This window comes from Amblyraja radiata, chromosome 2, assembly GCF_010909765.2.
Source record: "Amblyraja radiata isolate CabotCenter1 chromosome 2, sAmbRad1.1.pri, whole genome shotgun sequence".
Lineage (NCBI taxonomy): Eukaryota > Metazoa > Chordata > Chondrichthyes > Rajiformes > Rajidae > Amblyraja > Amblyraja radiata.
The window spans coordinates 62,622,877-62,640,023 of NC_045957.1; the positions used below are offsets into that span (position 1 = coordinate 62,622,877).

Consider the following 17,147-nt stretch of genomic DNA (forward strand, 5'->3'; position numbering starts at 1 on the left):
AGTCACCCCATATCACCATTTAACATTCTCAGGTCACGGACAGGATCAAGTCCAGACTCTGAAGTCCCTTGAAGGCAGTCTAAGTCCCAAGTCTGAAGAAAGAGACCCAAATGAACATCACCGAACCATGTCCTCCAGAGATGCTGCCTGCTACGACAACACTTCCTTTTTTTTAACTCAAAGTAATTCTCCAGACATCTTTGAAAATCACAAGAGAATACCCACCGCCATTTTCACAGGCAGTGTGTCCAGATTGCAACCACACTATAGATCATCCCCTCACATGGTGTCTTCAACCTATGCCATCTGATTCTATTCCTCTCAATATATTACAATTCTCTGTTCCCCTCTCCACTACAATTACGTAGTTTTTGCAACAGAAGCTGTCATATCTAAATATTTCAAACATTATTGGATTTTAGATTTTAATTTTAGGTATGCAATAAAAATGTTTCTATATCATTGATTGTTCATTATTATCCGACAAATATATGAAATTAAATGAGGAAGTGACCAGAGAATGTGTTGGGGAAACTAATGCTGTATTTCTGATTTTAAATAAATTCTTCTGGTTTTAAATATATAATTTCTTTCATTTCATGGACTTCAACTTCACCACCAATTTTCATCCTGCACTCAAATTTACTTGGACCATCTCCCTCCCCTTTCTCGATTTGTCTCCATCACAGGAAATAGACTATTGACTGACGTCTATTACAAACCAACTGACTCCCACAACTATCTTGACTACACTTCTTCTCACCCTGCTTTCTGCAAAGACTCTATCCCCTTCTCACAATTCCTCTGTCTACGCCGCATCTGCGCCCAAGATGAGGTGTTCTATACTAGAACATCCGCGATGTCCTCATTCTTTAGGGAACGGGGGTTCTCCTCTCCCATCATAGATGAGGCCCTCAATCGTGTCACCTCGGTACCCCGCAGCTCTGCCCTTGCTACCCCTCATCGTAACAGAGACAGAGTCCCCCAGTCCTTGCTGTCGCTTACAACACACAATCATCCGAAGTTTCCGCCACCTTTAACGGGGTCCCACCACTAGCCACGTTTTCCGAACTCCACCCCTTTCCGCCTTCCGCAGAGACTGTTCTTTCCGCAACTCCCTGGTTAACATCCCTTCCGACCCAAACCACCCCCTCCCCAGGTACCTTCCCCTGCAAACACAGAAGATGCAACACCTGTTGCTATACCTCCTCCCTCGTCTCTGTACAGGGACCCCGACAGTCCTTTCACGTTAGATAGAGGATCACTTGCGCCTCCTCCAGCCTCATTTACTGTATCTGTTGTTCAAGATGTGGACTCTTATACATCAGCGAGACCAAAAGCAGACTGGGCGATCGTTTCGCGGAACACCTTTGCGCAGTCGCCTGTATAAAAATAAAAGCGGGAAGCCAGAGGATTGGTTAATGTTTAAAGAGCAACAGAAGATAACCAAAAAGGCAATACGGGGAGAAAAGATGAGGTACGAAGGTATGCTAGCCAAGAATATAAAGGAGGATAGTAAAAGTTTCTTTAGGTATGTGAAGAGGAAAAAATTAGATTAAGACCAAAGTTGGACCCTTGAAAGCTGATAAGGGTGCATTTATTATGGGGAACAAGGAAATGGCAGATGAGTTGAACAGCTACTTTGGATCCGTCTTCACTAAGGAGGACACAAACAATCTTCCTGATGTACTAGTGGCCAAAGGATCTGGGGTGACGGAGGAACTGAAGGAAATCCACATTAGGCAGGAAATAGTGTTGGGTAGACTGATGGGACTGAAGGCTGATAAATCCTCAGGGCCTGATAGTGTGGAAGTGGACGCATTTGAGGTGAGGAAGTGGCTCTAGAAATCGTGGACGCATTGGTGATCATTTTCCAATGTTCTATAGATTCAGGATCAGTTCCTATGGATTGGAGGTAGCCAATGTTATCCACTTTTTAAGAAAGGCAGGAGAGAGAAAACAGGGAATTATAGACCATTAGCCTAACATCGGTGGTGAGGAAGATGTTAGAGTCAATCATAAAATATGAAATAGCGGCACATTTGGATAGCAGTAACAGGATCGGTTACGTGGATTTACAAATTGACGTATTTACACATTTTTGAGGCTATAACCAGGAAAATGAACACGGGAGATCCAGTAGATGTAGTGTATCTGGACTTTCAGTTAAGATCCCACATAGCAGATTAGTGGGCAATATTAGAGTATATGGTGTTGGGGGAGTGCTGACATGGATGGAGAAGTGATTGGCAGACAGGAAACAAAGAGTAAGGATTAACGGGTCCCTTTCAGAATGGCAGGCAGTGACTAGTGGGGCACCGCAAGGCTCGGTGCTGGGACCGCAGCTATTTACAAGATTTATTAATGAATTAGATGAAGGGATTAGAAGTAACATTAGCAAATTTGAAATGGCATAAAGCTGGGTGTGAGTGTGAACTGTGAGGAGGATGCTATGAGAATGCAGGATGATTTGGACAGGTTGGGTGCATGGCAGATGCAGTTTAATGCGGATGAATGTGAGGTTATCCTCTTTGGCATTATCTAAATAGTGTCAAGTTGGGAAAAGGGGAAGTACAACGGGATCTGGGGGTCCTTTGTAAATCAGTCAATGAAACTAGGCATGCAGGTACAGCAGGCAATGAAGAAAGCGAATGGCATGTTGGCCTTCATAACAAGAGGGGTTGAACAGAGGAGCAAAGAGGTCCTTCTGCAGTTGTACAGGGCCCTAGTGAGACCACACCTGGCGTATTGTGTGCAGTTTTGGTCTCCAAATTTGAGGAAGGACATTCTTGCTATTGAGGGAGTCCAGTGTAGGTTCACAAGGTTAATTCCCGGGATGGCGGGCTGTCATATGCTGAGAAAATGGAGCAGCTGGGCTCTGGAATTTAGAAGGATGAGAGGGTATCTTATTGAAACATATAAGATTATTAAGGGTTTAGACATGCTAGAGGCAGGAAACATGTTCCCGGTGTTGGGGGAGTCCAGAACCAGGGGCCACAGTTTAAGAATAAGGTTTAAGCAATCTAGAACGGACATGAGGAAACACTTCTTCACACAGAGAGTTGTCAGTCTGTGGAATTCTCTGCCTCAGAGGGCAGTGGAGCCCGGTTCTCTGGATACTTTCAAGAGAGAGCTAGATAGGGCTCTTAAAGATAGCGGAGTCAGGGGATATGGGGAGAAGGCAGGAACGGGGTACTGATTGTGGATGATCAGCCATGATCACATTGAATGGCAGTGCTGGCTCGAAGGGCCGAATGGTCTACTCCTGCACATATTGTCTATTGTCTATTAAACCAACCTGATCTCCCGGTTGCTGGACACTTTAATTCTCCTTCCCATTCTTACACAGGTCTTTCTGTCCTAGGTCTCCTCCATTGTCAGAGTGAGGCTAAACAAAATTGCAGGAACAGCATCTCATATTTTGCTTGGGCAAGCTTGCAGCCGAGTGGTTTGAATATTGATTTCTCTCACTTCCGGTAGCCCTGGCATTCCCAGTCTGAAGAAGGGTCTCGACCTGAAACGTCGCCTATTCTTTCTCTCCAGAGATGCTGCCTGTCCCGCTTAGTTATTCCAGCATTTTGTGTCTACCTAGCATTCTCTCTCTCTCTCTCTCTATCCTTCCCCCTCCCAAGTCGCACCAGCTTCTCGTTTTCACCCTACAAACAGCTTACAATTACTGTTTCCTTTATGATCATTACTTATTTTGCATACAGTGCCCTGCATAATGTTTGGGACAAAGACCCATCATTTATTTATTTGCATCTTTACACCACAATTTGAGATTTGTAATAGAAAAAAATCACATGTGTTTGAAGAGCACATTATGATATAATAATAATAATAATAATAAACTTTATTTATAAAGCGCTTTAAACAACCGCAGTTGCCACAAAGTGCTGTACATGAGAACTCATGGACAAAAAGTTATTATAAACCATTAAAAAACCGTAAAACGAAGGACTAAAAACAGTAAAAATTAAAAGACATTAAAAGCACTAAGAACAGGAGCAATGTCTCAGCCAGTGTCGAAAGCCAGAGAATAAAAATTAGTTTTTAGGGAGGATTTGAAGATGGACAATGAGGGGGCCAGTCTGATGTGCAACGGCAAGGTGTTCCTAAGTGCCAGAGCAGCAACAGAAAAGGCTCTATCCCCTCTGAGCTTCCGCTTAGACCGTGGTACCTCAAGGAGCAGCTGATCAGCTGACCTGAGGCACCGGGCAGGAGCATATAGGTGGAGCAGCTCAGAGAGGTAAGGCGGGGCGAGCCCATTCAACGATTTGAAAACAAATAAAATAATTTTAAAATGAACTCGAAAGTGCACTGGGAGCCAGTGAAGGGAGGCCAAAATTGGCGTAATGTGCTCCCTCTTTCGAGTTCCGGTCAAAAGGCGAGCAGCAGCATTTTGAACCAGCTGGAGACGAGCCAATGAAGCTCGTGCGACTCCAGAGTAGAGTGCGTTACAGTAATCCAGCCTAGATGTAATAAAGGCATGGATTACTGTTTCAAAATGCTGCCGCTCGAGGATGGGCTTCACCTTTGCCAGCTTCCTTAGGTGAAAGAAGCTGGACTTAACCACCGCGTCTATTTGTTTATCTAGTTTAAAATCACCGTCCATCCTAAAACCCAGGTTTAAAACTGTTGGCTTTACGGACAATGCCAGTGGACCCAAGTCAACAAAGGGAGGTTCACGGCAGCCATTGGGGCCAAACAAAATCACCTCTGTCTTTTTTTCATTAAGTCCCAGAAAGTTTAAGGCCATCCAGGACTTAATGTCCTCAAGACAAGACAGAAGTGATTTTAGAGAATAGTCGTCATCTTTCCTGAGTGGCATATATAACTGGCTATCATCTGCGTAAAAGTGAAAGGAGATGCCATGCCTTCTTAAAATTGAGCCCAGAGGAAGTAGGTATAGAGAGAAGAGCAGGGGCCCTAAAATTGAGCCCTGTGGAACCCCATATGGCCATTATGGCCTTTTAATAAAGGCCATTTTTTATACATTTTGGTTTCACCATGTAGAAATTACAGCGGTGAGTCCCCCCATTTCAGGGCACCATAATGTTTGGGACACATGGCTTCACAGGTGTTTGTAGTTGCACAGGTGTGTTTAATTGCCTCCTTAATGCAGGTACAGGTGCACAACCTTTTATCCGAAATTCCAAATAACGAAAAGCTCCGAATAACGGACATTTTTTCGGTCCTTGAAAAAAGGTCCTTGAAGACGTTCACCGAGGGTGGCCCGCAGAGGTGACAGCGGAACCTCCGGTCGGTCTCGAAGAAAGGGGAACTAAATCCCCATTCATAAAAGAGAAGGTGAGGGTATATTGCGCGGGAGGGTTAATAATTGACAATCTGCTGCTGCCTGCCCGCTGAGTTAAAAAGTTCCCACGGTAGACTCACGATACACAGTGTATCGTGAGTCTTGCGTGGGAACTATTTAACTCAGCGGGCAGGCAGCAGCAGATTGTCGCTCCCTTCAGTTTCACCCCACCTACACCCCTCTGCTTCCCGGCCATGTGTGTGACCCCTCCCCTCCCCTCTCCAGCTCCCCGCCCATTGCACCGGCGCGGGGGCTTTGCACTGTCTTCACGTTGGCGATGCCAGCAGGTCAGCGCCAGTCACCGGAGACATCAGGACCAACGGGACACTGACCCCCAGGCCCACTGCAAGCACAGAGATCCCAGAGACCCACAGCCAGCAGCAGCCCAGCCCCGTTCCAACTCCAGAGGAACACGCTCCCCGTAGGGACAGAAGCTGATGGTGTGCAAGGTACGTCTTATTCTTGGGGTTGTGGATGAGGGGGCGCAGCTCGGGCTGTGACGTCTCCGGCCACCCCCCTGTACAGGAGCTGAGACTGGGAACTGTACCGCCCTTGCAGGAGAGTGGGGTTGTTTGCAGTTGCAGAGGGAGGGGGCAAGGGCAGTACAGTTCCCAGTCTCAGCTCGTCCAGGTGGGTGGCCGGAGACGTCAGGACCAACGGGACACCGACTGCAAGCACGGAGATCCCAGAGACTCACAGCCAGCAACAACTCTAGCCCAGCCCCGCTCCAACTCCAGAGGAACCCGGGTTGCGGATGAGGGGGCGCAGCTCGGGCTGTGGGCGAACTGCCACTTGTCGCTGTAGTGGCCCATCGGGGAGCGGGTTCCTGTTGGTCCTGACGTCTCCGGCCACCCCCCTGGACAGGAGCTGAGAGACGTCAGGACCACCAGAAGCCGCTCCCCGATGGGCCGCTACGGCGACAAGTGGCAGTTCGCCCACAGCCCGAGCTGTGCCCCCTCATCGGGACACCGACCCCCAGGCCCACTGCAAGCACGGAGATCCCAGATCAGCAACTCCAGCCCAGCCCCGCTCCAACTCCAGAGGAACACGCTCCCCGTAGGGGCAGAACCTGATGGTGTGCAAGGTACGTCTTGTTCTTGGGGTGGCGCAGCTCGGGCTGTGGGCGAACTGCCACTTGTCGCCGTAGCAGCCCATCGGGGAGCGGATTCCTCTGGAGTTGGAGGGACAGGGAGACACAGCGGCTTTTGAGAATGGTGGGCAATCACTTCCAAAGTTCTGCCCACACAGTCAGTACACCTCTCCTACACTTGTCTCCCGCACTAAGATCATCTCGCAGAGAATGATCCCAGCCTAACCCTCCCTATTCTCTTCTATTCTGCAAGAAAAAACTACATTGAAGACTCAAACTCGTGATCGAGTAACTGCCGGGATCGAGGCGTAAACTCGCGACCTTGCGGATATGAGCCGAGCACTCTACCACTGAGCCAGCCGTTAAAATCTACGCTAAAAATCTTCCATTCCGAATGCCGAAAAATTCCGAATTACGAAAAGTGTCTGGTCCCAAGGCTTTCGGATAAAAGGTTGTGCACCTGTATAAGAGAGCTCTCAGCACCTAGTCTTTCTCCAGTCTTTCCATCACGTTCGGAAACTTTTATTGTTGATTATCAACACGAGGACCAAAGTTGTGCCAATGAAAGTCAAAGAAGACATTGTGAGACTGAGAAACAAGAATAAAACTGTTAGAGACATTAGCCAAACCTTAGGCTTACCAAAATCAACTGTTTGGAACATCATTAAGAAGAAAGAGAGCACTGGTGAGCTTACTGATCACAAAGGGACTGGCAGGAAGACCTCCGCAGCTGATGATAGAAGAATTGTCTCTATAATAAAGAAAAATCCCCAAACACCTGTCTGACAAATCAGAAACACTCTTCAGAAGTCAGGTGTGGATTTGTCAATGACCACAGTCCGCAGAAGACTTCATAAATAGAAATAGAGGCTACACTGCAAGATGCAATCCACTGGTTAATTGATTAGATTCGTTTTATTGTCATTCAGACCTTTCGGTCTGAACGAAATTTTGTTTCCCTGCAGTCATACATATAATTTAAAAAATGGCAACACACAATCAACGCAAATTTAACATCCACCACAGTGAGTTCACCAAACACCTCCTCACTGTGGTGGAAGGCAAAATCTTAAAGTCTCTGTCTCTTCCCCCTTTGTTCTCCCTCTGCGCCGAGGCGACGGTTCAAACTCCGCGGGTGGTTGCTGCCTCCGCCACAACTCCAGGGCCGAGTCGGGTCTCCGCTGCTGCTGCTGCTGCCGCCGCCACAGCTTCTGTGCCGAGCCGGGTCTCCGCTGCTGCTGCTGCCGCCGCTACAGTTTCGGGGCCGAGTCAGGTCTCCGCTGCTGCTGCTGTTGCTGCTACAGCTCCAGGGCCGAGCCGGGTCTCCGCTGCTGCTGCTGCCGCCGCCACAGCTCCAGGGCCGAGCCGGGTCTCCGCTGCTGCTGCTGTTGCTGCTACAGCTCCGATGCCGCCAGCTCCGCCATTAGGCCTCGGCGCAGACGGAGACGGGGAATACGACCGATGAAAAATTCGCATCCCCCGAAGGAAGAGACCAAAACATGTTACTCCCACCCCACCCACACACATACACAACTTAATAAAACAAAATTAACTAAAACATGACAATGAACAAAACGAAAGAAGGAAAAAAAAAAAAGAAGAAGAAAAAAAACAGACGGACTGCAGGTGGGCTGCAGCTGTTAAGCCAGCGCCGCCATCTTGGAAGGTTTGCAACAATAGAATGGCCAGGTTACAGTTTGTCAAGAAGTACTTAAAAGAGCAACCACAGTTCTGGAAAAAGGTCTTGTGGACAGATGAAATGAAGATTAACTTGTAACAGAGTGATGGCAAGAGAAAAGTATGGAGGGGAGAAGGAACTGCCCAAGATCCAAAGCATACCACCTCATCTGTGAAACACAGTGGTGGGGGCGTTATGGCCTGGGCATGTATGGCTGCTGAAGGTACTGGCTCACTTATCTTCATTGATTTATAGATAGATATAATTTTTATAGATATAATGCTACAACTGCTGATGGTAGTAGCGTAATTAATCCTAAAATGTATAGACACATCCTATCTGCTCAAAACTCATTGGCCGGCAGTTCTTTCTACAGCAACCCAAACATACTGCTAAAGCAACAAAGGAGTTTTTCCGCCTAAAAATGGTAAATTCTTGAGTGACCAAGTCAATCACCTGATCTGACCCCAATTGAGCATGCCTTTTCTATGCTGAAGAGAAAACTAAAGGGGACTAGCCCCCAAAACAAGCAAAAGCTAAAGATGACTGCAATACATGCCTGGCAGAGCATCACCAGAGAAGACACCCAGCAACTGGTGATGTCCATGAATCGCAGACTTCAAGCAGTCATTGCATGCAAAGAATATGCAACAAAATACTAAACATGACTACTTTAATTACATGACATTGCTGTGTCCCAAACATTTTCAAGTTCCTAGCTTCCTGGAGAGAGGTGATCAAGTTTCGGATCACATTCACCGGGCCGTGCGGCCTAACATCAATGGAGCTGGAAGCCGCCTCGGACTGTCGTGTGCCTCACCACGGGGTGCGGACTTACCATCGGAGCGGATCCCTTGCCTGGGATCGCTCCCACCGCGCCTGCTGACTTACCATCAAGGGCTCGCACTCTCGGGAGAGGCTAGTCGGGAGCTCCAATGTCGCAGAAGGTTTGTCCAGCCCTGACGCGAGGTTTGATCACCCGGCGCAGGGTAGCTGACATCGCCCCGTTGCAGGAGCTGAATGCCTCGACGCAGATGGCCCGATCGCCGCCGGCTACGGGACTCAAGACCGTCCCGTTAACAGGGGGGCTCGAGGCCCCCGACCAAGGAAGAACAACAAGGGAAGGACTTGAACTTTATTTTCGCCGTCCATCACAGTGAGGAATGTGTAGGAGTCACTGTGATGGATGCTTATGTTAAAATGTGTTTTCTGAGTCTGTTGCTTTTTTAAATTGTATGACTGACCTGACCAGTGAATTTCACTACACCAATTGGTGTATGTGACAATAAATGAACCTTATGAAGCTTATATCTCTCATTTCCCTTATCTCTAACCAGCATGAAGTAGGGTCTCCACCCAAAACTTCACCCATTCCTTCGCTCCAGAGATGCTGCCTGTCCCGCTGAGTTACTCCAGCTTTTTGTGTCTATCTTCGGTTTAAACCCGCATTGCATTTCCTTCTTACACATTTATTTGTTTTAAGAACAAAAAATGCCAGTTTTTCTTAATCCTTCAGTGGGTTGTGTAATCTATTCAAATCCATAATTCAATCACCAATTTGACTGTGAAAGTGTTAAAAGTTATCACCCAATGCCACATTACTTCCATTCTCAGACAAAAATATCAAATGAGTCAGGGATCAGCTTAGCAGAAATGCATTTTTCATTTCCTCCAAAATTATTTGCAACATTTTTGCTGGGTTAGTCTGTGTACAAGATGCTGGCTGGACATCAATGTCTCGTCTTAATTTAACCTGAAAAACAACTTCTCAATGTGTGGGGGAATATGTGTAAAACATGTATTTGTTTTGAATTAAAACACATTTGATATGTCTCATATTTTTGTTCGCAATTCCTATAATCACAATCGTCACTGTTTTCCGGTACTCATGAAGGGTCAACATGAAAGTTAACCCTGCTTTCCTTGTTACAGATGCCGCCTGACCTGTTCAGTGTTTAGAACATGTTCTATTTATAATTTCAGACTGCAGTTTTTCCCCCCAGTAATTTCTAGCAATGGTGTCATACGATTTTAAGCCGTCGCATATTTGAAAAGTGAACAGCAAGGGATCCGAATGTTCTTTACAAACTTTCACTTTCATGAGATTTTTTAAATATACCACCAAGCAAGCTGAAAAACAGAAGTCCAATTATCAGCTAACAGATAGCGATTTCGTCCATTGAAACGGCGCTACAGGAGTTAGTTCCTCCATTTAAAATCGTACCCCAAATATGCGGTCTAAACAGCCAACAAGTCGAAATATGGCAAATACAAATGAAAAATGCCAAAGAAAAAAACAAAATTATTTCAGCAGATTGTTACGGGAAACACCAAAACACAAGTTGGACGCTGATCCAGTGGATTAGAAATGTTGCAATTTACAGCTATGGCGACTGATAGTTATAATGTCAACGTGCGACTAGTATCCCAGTGTCGCTGGCAGCGACCACCCTCGACTTACCTGAGACTTCAGCTCTCCCCCACCTCCAGCGTTCGCGACCCGTGCCCGCCTCCTTCACTGCTCCGCCCGGGACTGGAGCGTCAGATCACATGCCATCGATGAATAAGATCAGCTCTTCGTAGTGCTTCCGCCCTGGCTCGGGGTTTGGAAATGAAAATTCCCGTCTAACGCCACCCCGTTCGATTGTGCAAAACAGGCAATTTTCACAGTAGGGATTTTATTTATTGGTGGCTTTTAATGTGACGTCGAATATTTCATCATGATTGCGCAAACCTACAAATTTCCCTTCACATAATTTCCCATATTGTATCTTTTTCATCCAACTACAGAATCAAATAAAACTGTTAATGGAAATAAATGCCATTAAACATAAATTATTATACATGTATGTACAGATTCGTGTATATTACATACTTTGTAACAAAACCATGTACCAAATAGTATATTTTTAAAACTGATTTTATTTCCTGTAAAATAGGAAAGACTGCAAATACTGAATATTTTGAGATTTAAATGGAAGATGCTGTAAATATATCACATCCAAAATACATATAAGATTGACAGATGAACAAAATTGGTCTTATCCTTTTACAATTACAATCGTATTCTCCCCTTCTTCCCCAAAATCAACCTCTTTCTCACATGCTAAATAAACGTAGCCATAGGTCTATGTGATGAAGTATGGAACCATCTTGGCACAATCATGACTCGGGTATTTACACGTTCATAAGTTAAAAAAGTGGAATTAAGCAATTTGCCCCATCAAATCTAATCTGCCATTCAATCATGGCTGATCTATTTTTCCTTCTCAACCCCATTCTTCTGCCTTCACCCCATTAACCCTGACATACTAATCATTTGGTTGTTTGAGAAATTCACAACTGAGGTCAATCATGTATATCAATACCACGGTGCACACACAATAATTTTGTGTGATATGTGGGCCACGTACAGCTCTTCACTGCCTTACGTGTGACCCACTTGAAAATCTTATCACGTTAATCAAGTTAGAGATCCTGATTTGTGCATATTGTTTACCAGTTGACCTCCACAAGACCTTAAGGACAGGTAAATTAGGCAACAAAAAGTAACCCAAATCTCTGCAAAACACTTGTCATGTTATAGTTCTACAAGGCGTTTGTGAGGCCACATTTGGAGCATGGCTATCTGGACTTCACTCCTTCCCACCCTGCTTCCTGACTCTATCCCCTACTCCCAAATCCTTCGTCTACGCCACATCTGCACCCAGAATGAGTAGTATCTGGAACTCTGAAAAGACAGGGAGGAGTCTCGTAAACGTATCGGGAACTCAGTGGTTAAAGTACAATAGACAGAAAATGCTTTTAACCAATTCTGAGAATTTAATCATAATAAAGACGTTTGCTTAAATTTTTTTATTTGAATTTGCGTACTAAAAGGACAATTGGTTAAGAAAGTAACGAGCTGGAAAATTTTCAATCCAAATTTACCAAATTCAGGACCTCATACTGAAGTGCTGGTTAGTTCCTATTCCAGACCTTCATATTGGAAGCTGGAATATGTAGTAAAATGTTGTAAAATGTATATTTTCTTCCAGGTTAAACTGTGTACAATAAATACTTTGTTAAACTTGTTAATAGTTAAAATGTGTTAAACTGCATTCGAGTGTATTCAAGATTTGCTGTTGTTTCATTGTATTTACTGTGTATTGCTTTTGATTTAAAGTTTTGAATGTTAGATACACTGTTGTAATAGTGGTTTGAATCAACTGTATAAGAACATAGTTTGATTGGGACTGTTATTGTAATTGGAGTCCAACTCGTGGCTGTTCAACCAGGGGTTCGTATCCTTCCGATCGCTGTACTGAAGTGATTGTTCTGTTGGTTGAAAACAGCATGACAAGGGATTAAAATATACTGTGATTTGCTTTTGGAACTGTACCGTTAACTAATGCAATATTAGACGAATGCTTGTATTTTATATTGGAGTATGTTTTTGTTTGATAGTAATAAGTGGTATAATTTCTTGTATGTGTACGATTTTGCTTGCGTGTTTTGAGCTCATTTGCATGTTTAGATTAAGGTTGCTTTGGCTATATGAAACTGGCTGCCGAAAAGTTTTTCGATTTTGTTTGTAGGCTGTGGGGGGGGGGGGGGGGAGTCAAATGGGATAGTCAAGGACGGAGTTAAAGGGAAAGGGAGTAAAGGGATAGTTAATGACCCCAGAATTAACGGGAAAGAAAGCGCACAAAGGGATAGGAGAGTATGGCCAAGTGTAATAGGGATCGATGTGAAAGGTGAGATGTGTAAGGAATTAAAAATATTGTATATGAATGCGCGAAGTATAACAGGTAAAGTAGATGAGCTTGAGGCTCAGTTAGAGGTTGGTAGATATGACATTGTGGGGATTACTGAGAAGTGGCTGCAGGAGGATCGGGCATGGGAACTTAATATTCAGGGTTATACATGCTATAGAAAGGACAGGCAGGTAGGCAGAGGAGGGGGGGTAGCTCTGCTGGTGAGGGATGAAATTCAGACACTTGCAAGGGAAGACATAGGGACTGACGGGTAGAGTCACTATGGATTGAGTTGAGGAATTGCAAAGGCAAGAAGACACTAATTGGTGTTGTAAACAGCTGTACAGACACAGTCTGGTGTTTAAATCACCTTTAATCATCAGTCATGGTGGTGCAGTACAATACGTTGTTAGTTCATCTCTATCACTAGTGTAACTACGTAATATGGGAGATGGGTGTTAATATAAAGTGTACAGTAAGATGGAGTTAGTGGTAGTACATTACTCTGATTGGTTCACATGCAATAACCAATCTACATCCTTCCCCGTAGAGAAAAGAGTTGTTAAACAGATGTTAAAACACATGCGGTTAAACATACGCGCCGTGCCTGCCAGACGATCTGCTAACCCGACCCGTGTATGGACAAACCCTTCCCCTTCCGTACAGTAAAAGTTAGTAGGGTTGGGTAGTGAGGAACCGAGAAAGAGAACGCAGCCGGGGAGCCTGGAAAGGAATGGCAGGGCGAGCTTGCAGGACTTGGGGCACTTGGGGATGAGGGAACCGAATGACGCGGAGAGTACATGCTGGGGTCAGGGGATAAGGGACGAATAATAGCAGCAGTTGTCTTGAACAAAAGAGGCAGTGCATGGGGACCGGGAAGCAGGGACGGAAAACCCAGGGGGGCCAGAGGGGACACGTCACCCCCATGTTTTGAGAGGTGGGGGACACTCCCCCCAAGTTTTTGTCATGCGGATTTTAAAATCTCCGCTTTACGCGAGACAGTGGAAGTGGGGCTGCTGATCGAGTGCGCCGATTGGACGAGAGAGACGTCGGTCAGCAGGCAATGGGGGCGGGACATGATGATTCAGCGCGATGATTGGAGGAGGGAGGAGTGGGGGGGTGGGACTGAGGATAGAGTGCGGTGATTGGAGGAGGGAGACGTGGCACAGACCTGCGCCTCATCCGTAGCCAGGATTGATCCCCGCCGGGTCTCCTGTGTTGTCCCGTCCCCACCCGAGTGCCCCCCCCCATGGGTGGCCAGAGACGTCGGCAGTCGGACGGGAGCTGTACCCACAGCCCGCGCAGAGAAGCAGCGCTAAACCCAGCTCAACTTTGCCTGTCCCGCCAGCTTAACCTGCCTTGGCTTGCGTGAAATATGGCCAGCGCGGAGACCCTTGACAATGATCCCGTCTTGTATCACCAATTCATCGCAGGCTAAGAAGAATGGCTGTTTCTCTAACAGTGTGCTGGATTGTTTGGTGGGCCAACCCCTCTTGATAATGGAGGAGAGCAGCTGTAGAGTTCTGTCAGCAGCTGTGAGCTCTGAGGCGACGCAGACGTTCCATGGGGACGAAGTCGAGTTTGAGCACAGTGAGCTCGTCCCACTCAAAGGGATGTTGTTCACATGACGCCCGTGGCGATTGAGAGATAGTGTCGGCGATGAGCATATCCTTGCACTTTTTGTAAACAAGCTGGAAGTCAAAGCGCTGGAGCTGCATCATTATGTGCTGCAAACATGCAGGTGCTGCGTGAATAGGCTTGTTCAGGTCAGTTTCAATTGTAATAGTTTCCCCAAAGATAAAGTCTTTAAACTTGGAACATGCGAAAATGACGGCCAGCGGCTCCTTCTCAATTTGGGCATAGCGCTGCTCGGTGTCTGTCATGGTGCGAGAGGCGGACGATACAGGTAGCACGGTGCTATCAGCTGATGTTTACAGGCAGGCTGCGTCTAAACCGGATTGCAAGGCATCACAGGTGGTATGAACGTCCCCAGATAGTTAACCATACCCAGGAAACGCTGAAGGCTGTGTACATCTGTGGGAGAAGGCAGTTTATTGATGGCTGCAGTCATCTTAGGGTCTGGCTTTAACCCTTCGCAGGTGAACACATGTTCGACGTAGGCAACCTCTGAGACAAGGAACTTGCACTTCATGGGGTTGAACTTTAAGTTAATCACATGTGCCCTGTCCAGAATATTTTTTAAATTGGAGTCGTGCTCCGCTAAGTCACGGCCATACACCAGAATCAATGATGAGAGCACATGGGTAGCCTGCGAACAGCTGTTCCATAGCTCTCTGAAAAACCTCGCTGGCCGAGTTCATTCCAAATGGCATTCTGAGGAACTTGAATCTGCCAAATGGTGTGGCAAATGTAGTGCGGTTCCAGGGCGTGTCATCTAGAGGTATCTGCCAAAACGAGCGTTTGGCATCTAGTACAGAGAACACTGTTGCGCTACCGATTTGAGTTGCAACGTCTTCAACGGTTCTCATCGGGTAGTGTGGGCGTTTAATAGCTGTGTTCAGGCCTTTTGGGTTAATGCACACACGGAGCTCCTCTTTATCTTTCTTCTTTGTAGCAACCATGGTGGAGACCCAGTCTGTGGGTTCACTTATTTCAGCCAGTAACCCTATGGACACCATGTGTCTCAGTTCAGCTTGAATTCTGTCATGCATAGCATGAGGTACGCGGTGAGGGGCAAGGATAGCTGGGACAACAGTGGGGTCAATGGTGATTTAAAAAAAAGTTATTGGCAACTTGCCCAGTTTGTCGTCAAACAAATCCTGATAGACTTGTGTTGGTTGGTCGGATAGGCATAACCTGTGGACAGCGCGTCCGAAGGACACTAACCCCAGGTCTTGGCACGCATGGATTCCCATCAAAGTCTCAGAGTTCGATTTTACAACATAGGAAATCAGGATTTTAGTGACATTGTCCACTACGCACTTGAAATCAGTTTTTCCGAGAGGGTGCAGCACCTCCCCCCCCCGTAGGCATGCAAGGTAGAGGCATCCTTAGTCAAGGTCTCATTATTTCTTATCTTGTTGTAGACTTTCAGGGACATTACGTTCACGCGCGCTCCCATGTCCAATTTAGCAGTTACAGACTTGTTATTAATGTGCACAGTAACAGCCGGGTCCAAGAGCTTAGCAGATGTACGGAGGAGAGTGTGAACAGCAGACTCAGGCATATGAGATAATTGGTTTGTCCTCGTGGGCAGCTTCAAACCATTCATGGGAATCGGAGAATGTTGGGTCTTGCTGCAGCAGGTTTAGATTAGACTCTGAATTGGCGTTACGGTTCCCATGAAAACGAAACAGCAAGCGGCAAAATGATTAATTTTCTTACAGTATTTACATGGTTTGCTGTTTGCTGGGCAAAACTATCGACCTTTATTATGGAAGTAGTTGCAGTAAGCGCACCTTTGCGGTGGCTCATTCACAAATCTTCTAGTGGCAGTTGACGCGGCAGTCAAGCTGATCACTCAGTGGGGCTACAACCTCCGACGTACGGCAGGCATGCACAGCCTGTTCAAGAGTCAGGTCAGCATTTCGGAGTAGCTCTGTTTTGAGCTTTTGATCAGACATGCCAGACAAGTAGTAAAAGATCAAGACTAATAAAAAGCAAATTAAAATCGATAAACAGACGCAATGGGTAATTTCCAGCTGTCTAACACCATGTAAACAGCTGTACAGACACAGTCTGGTGTTAAAACACCTTTAATCATCAGTCTTGGTGGTGCAGTACAATACGTTGTTAGTTCATCTCTATCACCAGTGTAACTACGTAATATGGGAGATGGGTGTTAATATAAAGTGTACAGTCAGGTGGAGTTAGTGGTAGTACATTACTCTGATTGGTTCACATGCAATAACCAATCTACATGTGTTATCTACAGACCCCCAAATAGTAGCCCGGATGTAGGGTGTAAGTTGCAGCAGGAGTTAAAACTGGCATGTAACAAAGGTAAAGCCACTGTGGTGATGGGGGATTTCAATATGCAGGTAGACTGGGAAAATCAGGTTGGTTCAGGACCTCAAGAAAGAGAGTTTGTAGAATGCCTCTGAGATGGATTCTTAAAGCAGCTTGTAATGGAGCCGACCAGAGAAAAGGTAATTCTGGATTTAGTGTTGTCCAATGAACCAGATTTGATAAGAAAACTTGAGGTAAAGGAACCGCTTGGAGGTAGTGATCATAATATGATTAGTTTTAATCTGCAATTTGAGAAGGGGAAGGTTAAATCGGAAATGTTAGTGATGCAGTTGAACAAAGGGGACTATGAAGGCATGAGGGAGGAGCTGGCCAAGGTAAACTTGAAAGGGATCCTAG

At 45.9% G+C, this 17,147-nt stretch overlaps 1 protein-coding gene and 1 long non-coding RNA gene across 5 annotated transcripts in view; one reads left to right on the forward strand and one right to left on the reverse strand.

Annotated features, from left to right (window-relative positions):
• Nucleotides 1–10,693, reverse strand: part of snx10 (sorting nexin 10) — a 65,781-nt gene extending 55,088 nt beyond the window's left edge. For all 4 annotated transcript variants that reach the window (XM_033047735.1, XM_033047727.1, XM_033047716.1 and 1 more), the window contains exon 1: nt 10,547–10,693. The gene's annotated coding sequence lies outside the window, so the exon portion shown is untranslated. The remainder of the gene's footprint in view (nt 1–10,546) is intronic.
• LOC116990203 lies at nt 2,048–5,886 on the forward strand. Its single transcript, XR_004416470.1, has 3 exons — nt 2,048–2,204; nt 4,020–4,024; nt 5,876–5,886. It is a non-coding gene; the product is annotated as an uncharacterized LOC116990203 (long non-coding RNA).
• Nucleotides 10,694–17,147: the final 6,454 nt, after the last annotated feature.